We start from the raw sequence: 13219 nt of genomic DNA, 5'->3' as shown, positions 1-13219 counted from the left end.
CTTCTATGCTACACCTACTTACAATATGTCTGACCTAGCAAGTGTAAGCTCGCCAAATTCACATTGAACATGTGCCAAAATATGAATACCTGACATCCTCTAGTGTTGCGGGCGATTTGGCACTCACACTACAAAATGCCCTTTATACGTCGTACGCGCAGCGGTCGAGCGCAGCGGGCACTACGATGGCGCGCCGGAGTGGGCCAGAGGTAAGACCGTCTGCGCCCGTCCGCGCCAGACCGAGCCTAGGGCCTAGTACGCCAATCTCAATTTCGCGCAACATTCAAGTCTACTCTAGGGACTCACTACTCCAACTGAACCAGCCCCTCCTGTCCCCTTGTGCCCACTTTATCTTAGTCGATGGGCCTGGCAATCACTGCTCTCACTGCCCGTATAAGCTATCCTCCCCTAAGCCCTGTCCTCCAGCCCAGATCGTTTTTAACATGGCTATGCTAAACTGTCGATCCCTACCCAGGCACTCACAGGAAGTCTACATGCTTCTAGAGGAACATAAATTGGAGATACTGTTTCTAACAGAGACTTGGCTCTCACCAGAGTCTGACCCGGACATAGTCCAGGCGTTGCCGCCGGGCTTTCTAATACAACACTTGGACCGAGTCAAGGGGAGGGGAGGAAGGGTTAGCCATAATCTATAGAGACAATCTCTCTTGTCGGCTTCACGACAGTCTTCTTGCTGACTGTGAAAATTTCCATTTTGCAATCCAAATCTCCCCATGTAAATCTCTCTCGGGAGCCTTAATATACCGCCCCCCAGGTGCGATGGGAAAATTCTGTAGCTCCCTTGCGGAAACCTCAATGGCTCTGGCTGGCACTCTCCCTAATTTCATGATCTTGGGGGATTTAAATATCCATTTTGATAACGGTGTAGACAACCGAGCCTCTGAACTATTAGCAGATCTAGCAACACATCAGCTACACCTGGGGAGCCATATACCTACTCACTCTGTGGGGCACTTGCTGGACCCCATTTTTTCAAACATCTCGGATCTTAAAGTAATGGCACCAATTCCGATACCGTGGTCTGACCACATGCTCATTCCATATAGCTGGTGGATCCTGACCACGCCCCGCCCCAGGTTAGCTCCCTGTAGGCCAACGCGCCCTTGGTCTAAACTTGACCCTGATAAATGGAAGCTTGCTCTAGAGCTTTTGTCTCCTCTTTTCGAAGTAGAACCTAAAGATATGGACACCACGTTCTCTGCGTGGATCGAAAACTCTCTGAATACAGTCCTTCCAAAAAAACCTTCCCCTAAACCACAGAAAAAAAACACCTTGCCCTGGTTTACAAAGGAAGTGCGTCTCCTGAAAAAACTCTGTAAAAAAGCGGAAAGAGCTTGGAGGAAGGACTACGATCTTAACAGTAAGAAGGAATATAGACTCACTATTCTTAACTACAAGAAGGCCCTCAAAGCGGTGCAAGTAGTGTTCTTTGAAGAAAAGATAAGTGCAGCTTCTAGCTCATCGAGAGAAACCTTCCAAATTGTAAAGAAACTCCTAAAAACCCCGGAACCCCCCCACCTGGTGGATCCTTCGGACAACCGATGCAATGAACTAGCCAAATTCTTTGAGCAAAAGATACAAAATATTCTGAAACAACTCCCACCCCACAATCCTGCCAACCCACTCGATCTGCCTTTGACACCATTACAGGATCTTAAAACAGGACTGGACGCGTTCACTCCGATTACTGAGGACACCCTTTCGCCTATTTTTCAGTCAATCAAGAGTGGTTCGCCGCTAGATCCAGCTCCAGTGAAGGCCTTGAAACTTGTTGCATCTACCATTCTTGCCCCAATGGTGAATGTGATCAACTCTTCCCTCTCGCAGGGCATTCTCCCGCCGATTTGGAAGAAGGCTGTGGTTAAGGCCTTACTAAAAAAGCCGAAACTCGACCCGCTGGATTTGAACAACTTTAGGCCGATTTCCCATCTGCCAAGTACCAGCAAGGTGGCTGAAAAATGTATCAACGGCCAGCTGTCTAACTACCTGGAATCAAGCAAATCACTCAAGCCCTCACAGACGGGTTTTCGCCCGGGTCAGGGCACGGAGACGGCGATGGTTGCGGTAGTCGAGGAGGCCAGGAAGATCATCGACGCAGGAGGATCAGTGGCAGTGATCCTCCTGGACCTGAGTGCGGCCTTCGATACAGTCAACCTCCATACGCTGGTTCAACGGCTCAGGGAACTGGGCATTTTCGGACTTGCACTGTCCTGGCTGAGATCTTTTTTACACAACCGCTCCTTCCAGGTGGCGGAGGGCAACTACATCTCCAGAGTGACCCCAATACACTGCGGAGTCCCGCAGGGCTCTTCATTGAGCCCTACTCTCTTCAACGTGTATATGTCTCCCCTTGAAAAAATTGTCGCTCCCTATGGAATTAAACTGTTGACCTACGCTGATGACACTCAGCTCGTCGTATCCCTAAACCAAAAGGACAACACTGCCACCGATTTGTATTCCTGCCTTAGGGATATAACCAGCTGGCTGGACAGTTTCCAGCTAAAATTGAATAGCGACAAAACAGAGATCCTGGTCATGGGCAATCAGTCCCATTATTGTCCAGAGACTCTGTGGCCCCCTTGTATGGGTACACCCCCCATCCCAAAGTCTGACATCAAAAGCCTTGGGATCTGGCTGGACCAAGATCTTACACTTAGTACTCAAGCAAGGAAAACAGTCGGAGCTTGTTATGGTCTCCTCCGTACTGTCCGCAAAGTCCTACCCCTCCTCCCCTTTCAGTCCAGGAAACTCCTGGTTCAGGGATTGATATTGTCCAGATTGGATTATGGGAATGCCCTCTACCTTGGGGTACCGAAGAAAGTGACAGCTAATCTGCAGGTTGTGCAAAACACTGCGGCCCGGATCCTCATAGGCACCAACAATCGCTGTTCGGCCAAACTGGCCCTTAGAGCACTTCACTGGCTGCCAATACTAGAGAGAGTACATTTCAAGGCCCTTTGTATAACTCACAAAATTTTGCATGGTAAGGCCCCACCCATTCTTAAAGATCTCATTGCTCCCTACACAACCAATAGAACCCTTCGGTCTACGAACCTCCACCTGGCCTTGACACCTAGGATTAAGAGAGCTCGAGCCGGAGGCCGTCTTTTTTTTATATAATGCTTCCAAATTGTGGAATGCACTCCCTCTGGACATACGTGCTCAAACCAATCTAGCCTCCTTCTGTAAACTCCTAAAGACTTGGCTGTTCCTTTAACTCTCCTCATTGTCCTCGCCTGTTCTCATCATCAGTGCTGGGACGCTCACGGGCAGCCATGCGCTCTAGAAATCCTTAAACATAAACAAACATAAAACATAAACGTCCTGTCATGTTGCTGTAGAGTGCTATAAACGCTTATTCCAGGTCTAAGGGTGTCCATTTAAAAGGTGCCTACAAATTCTTCAAATGACTGTTCACCAACAGGCTCAGTAGGCTGTATCCTTAATCTCTTAAAAAAAATATCCAACCAAATAGAGGGACTAAAGGCAGTTGCCAATATAACAATTATGAGATGCTAACCAGGCAAGGTTGAACTTGAATCTTTAAAAATCATTTTATTCAGCTGGTTTTGTTAAAAAGATAAGACATTTTTAATTCGTCAACAAGAGGAAATTAAATGTAATTATTCACTCCAGTCTGGGGAAACATCAAATTATCTCATGGAAATAGTCGAGTAGCCATTTGCTGGCCTTCTAAATGATCTTATATAAAAAGCAGTAGGTGGGGGGTGACATTCATAAGCCTTCAACGAACTAGTAATTAGATACAAAGTGTCAGCCATTTCCTCTGGCTGATGGCTGACTAGACTGAACAGTACTGCTCCAAGGAATTTGCGTTCCTCAACCCCTACCTCCGCCCCCCCCCCCCTAAAAAAAAAGTGAAGAAAGCAGCAGGTCATATCCCAAAATAATACAACCTCGACAAGATTAACTTGGGTATTTGGTACCAAAACTGTGGCACATGGAAAATCCATCTGAATGAAAAGACCATCAACAAGTACCTGTTCATAGCTTGGACCTCTGAATTTGGAAACACCCCAGAACAATTCTTCTACAACATGTCACAAGGGACAAAAATACCAAACGTGATGAAAGTCTTATGTCAAGGCCCAACTAACGGAACCCATATAGTCCCTATATGAGATTTTTAAGATCAGATTTTTAAGTGGTGGTACCACCTAATCAGTCTATCCACCCTCCTCGAACCCTCACCAAATATAGCCTTCAGGTTTGTCCCACTGGAAATATTTTTCCTCCATAAAATGATTGAATTCTGAATGTAAAATCAATAACCTTGCCAGGCCACCAACTTCATGATGGCCATATGTGCTTGTGAGTGGCCTCAAAGTGGTTCTGCGTAATGGTCAACCATACCCCGTAGACTTATGTTTGGTTTTAATTTCCAATTGTTTCCCACGCAACAGTTTTTCTTTTTACATTTTTAATATTTTCATTGAATCTGTTCTGCACCTTTAAATGTAGGTATCCAGCACACCTCACACATTTTATCTAGTGTTTGTCTCCTGCTTTTATCCTATATTACAGTGCTGTAAATCCATTTACCTTGTGGATTTTGTGTTTGGGTATTGAGTGAACTTCATCTTTGCTCGTGTTAAGGCTATTGTCTGTCTCTCTTTTCATCCTCCAGCTTGATATCTGACATATTTCTTTTTCCCATGGTTTCACTTTCAAATATTTGAGTTCAGACAATGCTGGCAGGACTTCTATCAGTGTCAGGTGAATGGAGCATATAACAGAATATGTATTAGTGCTTGAAAACATAATGTAAATAAAGCTTTTTCGACTGTGACAGTCTGCTTCTCCTTATGAATTAAGACCCCATCTTGGTCTGAAAAGTACAAATGTGAGGGCCTTGGATTAACTTCGAGACAATGGCAAATCTTAAAAAGGACACAGTACTTTAAGGCCTTACTTATTTCAAGATTTTAGATTAATTAAAAATTTGGAGGGATTTGCAAATTCTAATATTTCTGCAGAAATATCTAAATAGGAAGTCTGATCCACCGGCTGAATTTTGTCTACAATATTAACTGTATAATGGAGAACATTCAGCTGGTGGAATCTACTCTAAAGTTAAGAGTTAACACCAGAAGCTGGAGAATTGTTTGTCCACTCTAAAATCGAAATGAGGCCCATGGGCTTTTCAAGTATACATTTTCTAAATTTGATACTGAATGTGTATGATGCAGCTGTAAAATTAAAACCAGAGTCTTCATTACACAAGCTATCTGTAAAGGAGCACATGCAGCAGTTACTGACAATGTTAAACTATTCTGCCTTCCATTAAGCTTTTGAGAAGAAAGGTTAAACATCATTGCATTTCCCATAAACAATGGGGTTTTGCATTCCCGCAGTTACTGTCTGTAGTATACAATCCAGATGGCCACCATTTCCTCAACTTTAAAATTGGGCTCCTCTGCATTTGATCTCTAGAAGGGGGTGGCATAAAGAATCCATAGGTGATTGAGTCTGTCTGTTATGTTATATTAACGTGCAAGATTTTAAAATTGTTGAACTTGTGCCCTCCAGGGGCAGTGTTACAGAAGTGCCCCAGGGGTGCAACGGGGGTTTGCGCCCGCTTTGCGTGCCAACAGGGCACTTTGGTATTACAGAAGGGGCCACAGACGCTTGTGCATTCCCTTCTGTAATATCAATAGCACTGGCGCACATAAAGAGCCACCGCTATCTTGAGAGGACGTTCCCTCATTTGCATGGGGGGGTTGCCCCATGCAAATGAGGGAATCCCTTTGTCATGCGCCCATGCCCTATTACAGATGCGGGTGCAGAGGCAAAGAAGCTGTCAGGAGGAGCATTGTCAGTGTGCCCCCTGATGGCAGACCTCTGGAGGTGGTGAAGGGGGTCCATGGACTCCACAGACATCCCCTTACAGGAGGGTGAAGTCAGTGACTGCACTCGCCTGCGAGGGGAACTCTAATCCCCTTTAAAAGTGCAGTCGGGTTGCCCTGGGGGCAGTGCAGTCACCATAATGAGGCACATTTTCCTTCATTGTGTCAGGCAAATCTTTGAAAAGGTGCGCTTAGCACAATGAAGGAAAATGCGCTGCATCCATATTTCGACCCCATGTTGGCAACTCAAAGATGCTGTCTGCTCAGCCCAAATTTCCTGAATAGGAGTGCAGTTTGTTTTTATCAACTATTAATGGATTGTCACAATGCTTCTATCAATTATATGTTTTACAATGTTTAAGAATACTTAAGAATTGAATATATGTAAGTGCTTGTGGAATGGTATTTTCACTTTTATTCAGAAGTAACAGAAACTGGTAAATTTTCCTTGTTGCTCATATTTTAATACTGGAGCAAGAATAATAATTCTGTCAGCAGCCTCAGTAGAGGATTGAAATAAGGGATGTGGAGAAGCCACTGAGTATGTTATCTTCCTTTTTCTAGGATTTTTCAGCCAATATGAAGTCTGTGTTCCATCCTGAAGAAGTCATTGAACTTACTATAACCAACTTAGTTCTTTCTGTAACTTAACACTGTCACAACAGTGTCCCCACTGACCTCTCATGTGTCTGTGTTTCCTCAATCCAGAGAAGTAAAATGTTGTTTCAGTATTTTGATTAACTATTGATTTTGTGTCCAGGACTAAGTTACTGTCAGCACACTTATTTCAAAACACGCAGAGGACACAAAATTGTTAACATATATTGTAGCAAATTGCCATTTTTGTCAGGCCAACTTTCGAATTTTCTAAAGCAAGATTGGTGTTGCAATTCAGAAAATCGTTTGGGTGCAGTAGACAGGTGACAATGTGGATGCATAAGGGAATGTACTTCACCCCCTTAATTATGAGTGATTCTTTTTGCTTTCCATTTTACCTTCTCACCTTAGCAACTGACCAAATGTTTGCACGAAGAGTCAATCAATTTGAGTGATCTTTCTGCAGGCCTGATAGATCTTTGATACCCTGACAATTGCTGCAAGCGGGGGAAACAATTTCTTGTCTCCTATTGGCGACCTAGTGAATAGAATGGCACGTTTCTGCAGATCTACGAGAAAGGCACAAAAAGTAAACTTCTCTTGGTGGTAAAGGCATACAATCAGAGCCCACTTAGAACTGACTGAGATATGTCCAGTGATGATGGGAAACAGCCACATGAGTAAATTCCAGGCATAACTTAATATTTGTTTTAAAAGAGTCACCTGAAGAGAGGCCAATCCAATTGCAAATAAGTGTTAGGTTTGCGACCCTTATTCCTCCAAATGCACTGCTGATACTCACATGCAATATGGCAAATAACACCATTAATGTCATCACTCGTGACTTTAAGATGTTGCTGTAAAAATGAAATCAATTACAAATGTATTTGTGATTATTCGCAAATTACATCGGGAGCCATTCACAAAGGCATTTGGGGTTAGGTACATTAGTGTTACTGTAGTAATCGTTTATATGCTCTTATATGTATTTTTAAATTAGAACCAAAACGTCTAAAATGGGAATATTTAGGGAACATGCATGTATATTTCATACAACAGAAAGACCTGTACCCTCATTATACTGTTACTAACTGGTAGTTGGAGGTCTCACGTCCGATTCACAAAGGCATGTAAGGCATTCCTGCACTACTACTGCTTACCATACTCAATTACATATGTGAATCAACCTTATAGTATTTAACAATGGCTGTTGCTTGAGAGTGTAACTTCGTGATTTCAGTAGTGCACACATCAACCTAGTAATCTTCAAGCATGGTACTAGCCAATAGTCTATATTCTTTTTTATTAAATATTCATTTTAGTTATCTACCAGTCTATGCCTATAAACCGAACCATTATAAAGAAAATAAACAACTTAAAATATTCTTCAATTTAATATTAAATTCATATACATAAAGTTCAAAGGAGTTGACAGAATTAAATGTTATGGGCCATATGTATCAACATCCTGATTTGCGATTCTCAAATAGCGATTTTTTAGAAATCGCTATTTGAGAATTGCAAATAGGGATGTATGTAAAAAAAATCGCAATTTTTTAGCGATTTCTTAATATTCCTTAATTGCGATTAGTAAATTGCGAATCGCAATTAAGGAATCCTTTCCCATTCATTTATATGGGCCAGGAGGCCCTTAGGAATGAATAGGAAGTTATTCTCAATTTGAGATTCACAATTTGAGAATAGCAAATTGACAATAATTTCAAGGGTGCAAGGGTGTCATAAGGACACCTTGAAGCACCCCTGAAATCTACATGTGTGCGCATATGGCGCACATACATGCTCTAAGGGCATGTATGTGCGCCACATGGCACCTTTACAAATGCCATAAAGTGCATTTGTGAAAGAAATCGCAAATTACCATCAACTTCAAGTTGGTGGTAATTTGCGATTTCTTAATGAAAAATCGCACAACTTGGGTGCTTCATTCATAGCATTTAAGGAATCGAAATTTGCGATTCCTTAAATGCTGACACAAAATTAAGGAATCGCAAATGTTGCGATTCCTTAATTCTGCGATGTGTTTTTAATCATACATCGCATTTTCCGATTTTTTTGTCGCAAACGCTGTTTTTTTTATCGCAGCATTTGCGACTAAAAAAATGGATGACACATATGCCCCTATGTCACATAACTTGCAACGAAAAGAGGTCTTCAGTCTCTGCTTTGCGACAAAAATCATGTTTCATATAAACATATATTTCAGATGTCAGGGGATCTGTCAGTATTGTGAATAAAAGTATCCTCACAATCTACTCTATTAGTTACTGCTTTCCTTATCTCCATGCATTTCAATTGGTGAACAATGATCATAACTCCATGGCTTTTTTAAGACATCACCATTTTGGGACCCCTATTATACGAGTCAAGACCATTTCTCATCTTCAATGATATCACACATTAAGCACCGTTTTTTTACAAATAGCTCCAATTTACAATATTGCACTGGAGTATCCAGATGCATCAACACGTCTGAGCTGTACTGCTCATCCTCTGTAATAAGCAGTATAGATCATTCTTTACCATTGGAATGTATGGAAATACAGAAAGCATTTACTAGGCAAGTAGATAATGAGGGCAATTTACACAAGATAGTGGGTGTACGGAAATGCCCTTTTGTGTGGTCACCCCCACTTTTTGCTAGATTTTATTGCTGGGTTTTGAATTCCGCACTCTTGGAACTGCTGTCCAGTGCCCAGTTTATATGTTGTGACCCCTAAAATGATCAATTGGTATACTCCTAAATGCATATTTATATATTGTGCAAAGTGGCCTGTAGCACATACTATGCCACCACTAAAGTGACAATGCAAAACATGACTACAGTCTAACCACCAGTAGCTTGGCTGTTCAGGTTTAAACTGCAAATTCAATATGTCAAAACACTCCTTTGAAATACTAACAAGTCTATGTAAGTATGCCCTAAGTGCCCATTAGACAGGGTGCATAATATTTAAAAGTAGGATAGGGAAAAATGTAATGTAAAACATGTCCTTACAAGTCCTGACAAGTCCTTCAAAGCTATTTTCCCCATTGCAGGGTTAGCTGTTACATAGGAACGCATTGGTAGTTAATATTAAAATTAAATAATGTTATCTTCACCCAGGAACCAGATACAAAATGAATTCATGGACTTTTAAAATGTTTATCTTAAGTCCAATTTATTGGAAAAGTCAGAATTGTGCTACATATTTCACAAACTCTACTACTAAATATTCACCATTTACTTGCCTAAAGCTTCTAGAAGACAATTTGCTTGAGATTCACACTGTCACCCAAGAGCTAAATAGCTCAATAATGAGATATGAACTTGCTAACAGACTTGAAACAAGGGCCTTAGGTGTGGGGAGGCATTCTGTTCCACTATCATGATGATCATCTGGGCATTGCCCAGGAACTTCATTATCTTCAAAGGGGCCTGCCCTGTCATAGGCCTATGTAGGTAAACTGGGCCTGTCCCCTACATTTTTCACCCAGCTAACCACAAATCTCAGTGGGAGATGAGCTGCCCCCAGAATCTGTTTTGAATGAAAACAGAGGAGGGTTTTCTCATTTCCCTGGCGACAACGTTACGGTTGATACAGGACCTCTTCACAAGGGAAGACATGCTCTATCATCTTAGTTTTAGGTAGAGAGGGGCTTGTGGGATTGTTTGTAGTAGGGCACACAGGAACTGCTCCAGAGGGGCTACCCTTGGGAATTTTTCTCTATTGGTTAGGGACGGGACAGGAGACACTCCACCCAAGGGCTAGTGCCAGGCACAAATGTGGTAGTCCTGTGCGGTGCAGAGTAGGAATATCGATGTAGAAATATCGTGTGACATTAATATCTCCGCAGAAATATCGAGTGGAACAAATATCGTCAACAAAAATATCGTTTGATCAGAATATCGACTGAGATGTAAGTAATATCGATAACAATAATATAGTTGTAATAAATATCGTTTACAAAAATATAGTTTACAAAAATATCGATTTATTAATAATGTTATGTATTTTAGTGTTTTTAATGAGAATTGTTTGTCATTTTATTATATGTTTTGGAATTGTATTAGTTATTAATGTATTTTATGTTTCATTTTGTGTTATTAGTTCCGTAGCGGGTTGTGGGTTTATAGGGGAATAGGGTGGGAAGTAATTTGATTATATAAAATTAATTGATTAATTAATGTGTTACTTTATTAATAATAGTTTAATAATTAGTTGTTAATTAATTTCAATTAGTTAATTAATAATTACTTATGTTAATTGTTTTATTAATTTTAGGTGTGTGTTGTGGAGTTTATACGTGTAAATGGTGTGAAGGGTGGTAAGTAATACATTTTTTATTGATTAATTATTAAATACTTTTTAAATTAATTACCATTAATTAATTAGTTATTATTAATTGTAAATGTGTAATTAATGTTAGGTGTGTGTTGTGGTGTTTATAAGTGTATATGGTGTGAAAGCTGGTAATTAATTAATTAATTAATTTAAAAAATACATTCATTTTCATTAATTATTTAGTAAATATTAAATGTAATTGTGTAATTAATTTTAGGTGTGTGTGGTGGATATTATAGTGTTAAATAATGTGTAATTAATTATTTTTTATTATCTTTGTTAATAATAATATATTTAAATGTATATATTAATTATGTTTATATTGGAAATTAAATTTAATAACAATTTTTTTTTTATTGTTTTGGGTTCCAGCGCTTTCCCTACTATTGTACTCACTGGAGTGGGAATAGTCATTTTTACCCCTATGCTATCCAACGCTTTCACTACTGTTGCACTCTCTGGAGTGGGAATAGTAATTTTCACCCCTACGCTATCCAACGCTTTCCCTACTGTTGCACTCTCTGGAGTGGGAATAGTGATTTTCACCCCTACGCTATCCAACGCTTTCCCTACTGTTGCACTCTCTGGAGTGGGAATAGTAATTTTTACCCCTACGCTATCCAACGCTTTCCCTACTGTTGCACTCTATGGAGTGGGAATAGTAATTTTTACCCCTACGCTATCCAACGCTTTCCCTACTGTTGCACTCTCTGGAGTGGGAATAGTAATTTTTACCCCTACGCTATCCAACGCTTTCCCTACTGTTGCGCTCTCTGGAGTGGGAATAGTAATTTTTACCCCAACGCTATCCAACGTTTTCCCTACTGTTGCACTCTCTGGAGTGGGAATAGTAATTTTTACCCCTACGCTATCCAGCGCTTTCCCTACTGTTGCACTGTCTGGAGTGGGAATAGTAATTTTTACCCCCACGCTATGCAGCGCTTTCCCTACTGTTGCACTCACTGGAGTGGGAATAGTAATTTTTAACACTTCCACTATCCAACGCTTTCCCTACTGTTGCACTCTCTGGAGTGGGAATAGTAATGTTTACTCCTACGCTATCCAACGCTTTCCCTACTGTTGCACTCACTGGAGTGGGAATAGTAATTTTTACCCCTGCGCTATCCAATGCTTTCCCTACTGTTGCACCCTCTGGAGTGGGAATAGTAATTTTTACCCCTACGCTATCCAGCACTTTCCCTACTGTTGCACTCACTGGAGTTGGAATAGTAATTTTTAGCCCTTCGCTATCAAATGTTTTCACTACTAATGTTTTTATTTTGTTATTAAATGTATGTATTATTATTTTTTAATACTTTAATGTGTTAATTAAAAATAGAATATTTTATTCAAAATGTTTTATATATGTGTTTATTTTATTTTTTATATAATTATTAAAGTTTATAAATTAAATAAAGATAATAATAAAATGTATTTAAGAAAATATATGTATATGTACACATTTATTGTGTTTATATTCATTAAATTAAGTTAATTTGTTATAATTAGTTAAAATATAAATGTAATTTAAATAATTTTGTTATTAATATTAATATTATTTAATTATTTAATTTAAGTTATATTATTTTTTAAAGTCGATATTTTTTACATCTATATTTTTTACATCTATATTTTTGATTCGATATTGTTGTACTTACCTGTTTAAGTATAGGGAGTCGATATTTTTGTAATCAATATTTTTACATCTATATTTTTGTTAACTATATTTTTGTTATCGATATTTAAACATGGAACCGTCCTGTGCAAACCTCTTCAGAATACTATTGAACCAGTGCAAGAAAAAAGGACTACACATACTGACCTGTCAGATGTTGAACAGGCATTCGACTCAGTTGGGTTGATGTATCTTTGGGAGGTCCTGATGGCACTGGGTGTGGCCCAAGTTTCCTGAGCTGGGTGCGGATCCTGTACTCAGACTCCCAGGCTCCGATCAGGATGGGGAGGCTAGTGTTGTGAGCTTTTAGACTGCACCGGGGTACCAGACAAGGGTGTCCATTGTCGCCATTACTTTTTGCCATGGCAATGGAACCCTTAGAGGTGAGCGTACAAGGAGAGATGGAGACCCTTGGGGTCCAAGTAGGGGAGACTAACCATGTGGTGTCTAAGTATGCAGATGACACCTTGGTGTACCTCCGAAACTCCGGCGTAGCGATACTGGTACTCCTGACCATCCTTGACAGGTTTGGGAAAATATCAGGATTACGGATTATTTCAGGGAAATTTAAATTAATCCCACGGGGGGGTTGGCCTTGCTCCCAGAGGGAGACCTACCAAGTGTGGAGCTATCATGGGTGATAACTGCGCCTAAATATCTAGGAGCTAGATTGGTAGAAACGGCCAAACAATATTTGAAGCTTAACATCAGGAAGG

Source organism: Lissotriton helveticus, chromosome 8 (genome assembly GCF_964261635.1).
Source record: "Lissotriton helveticus chromosome 8, aLisHel1.1, whole genome shotgun sequence".
Lineage (NCBI taxonomy): Eukaryota > Metazoa > Chordata > Amphibia > Caudata > Salamandridae > Lissotriton > Lissotriton helveticus.
Note: the sequence above shows the minus strand (reverse complement) of the source record.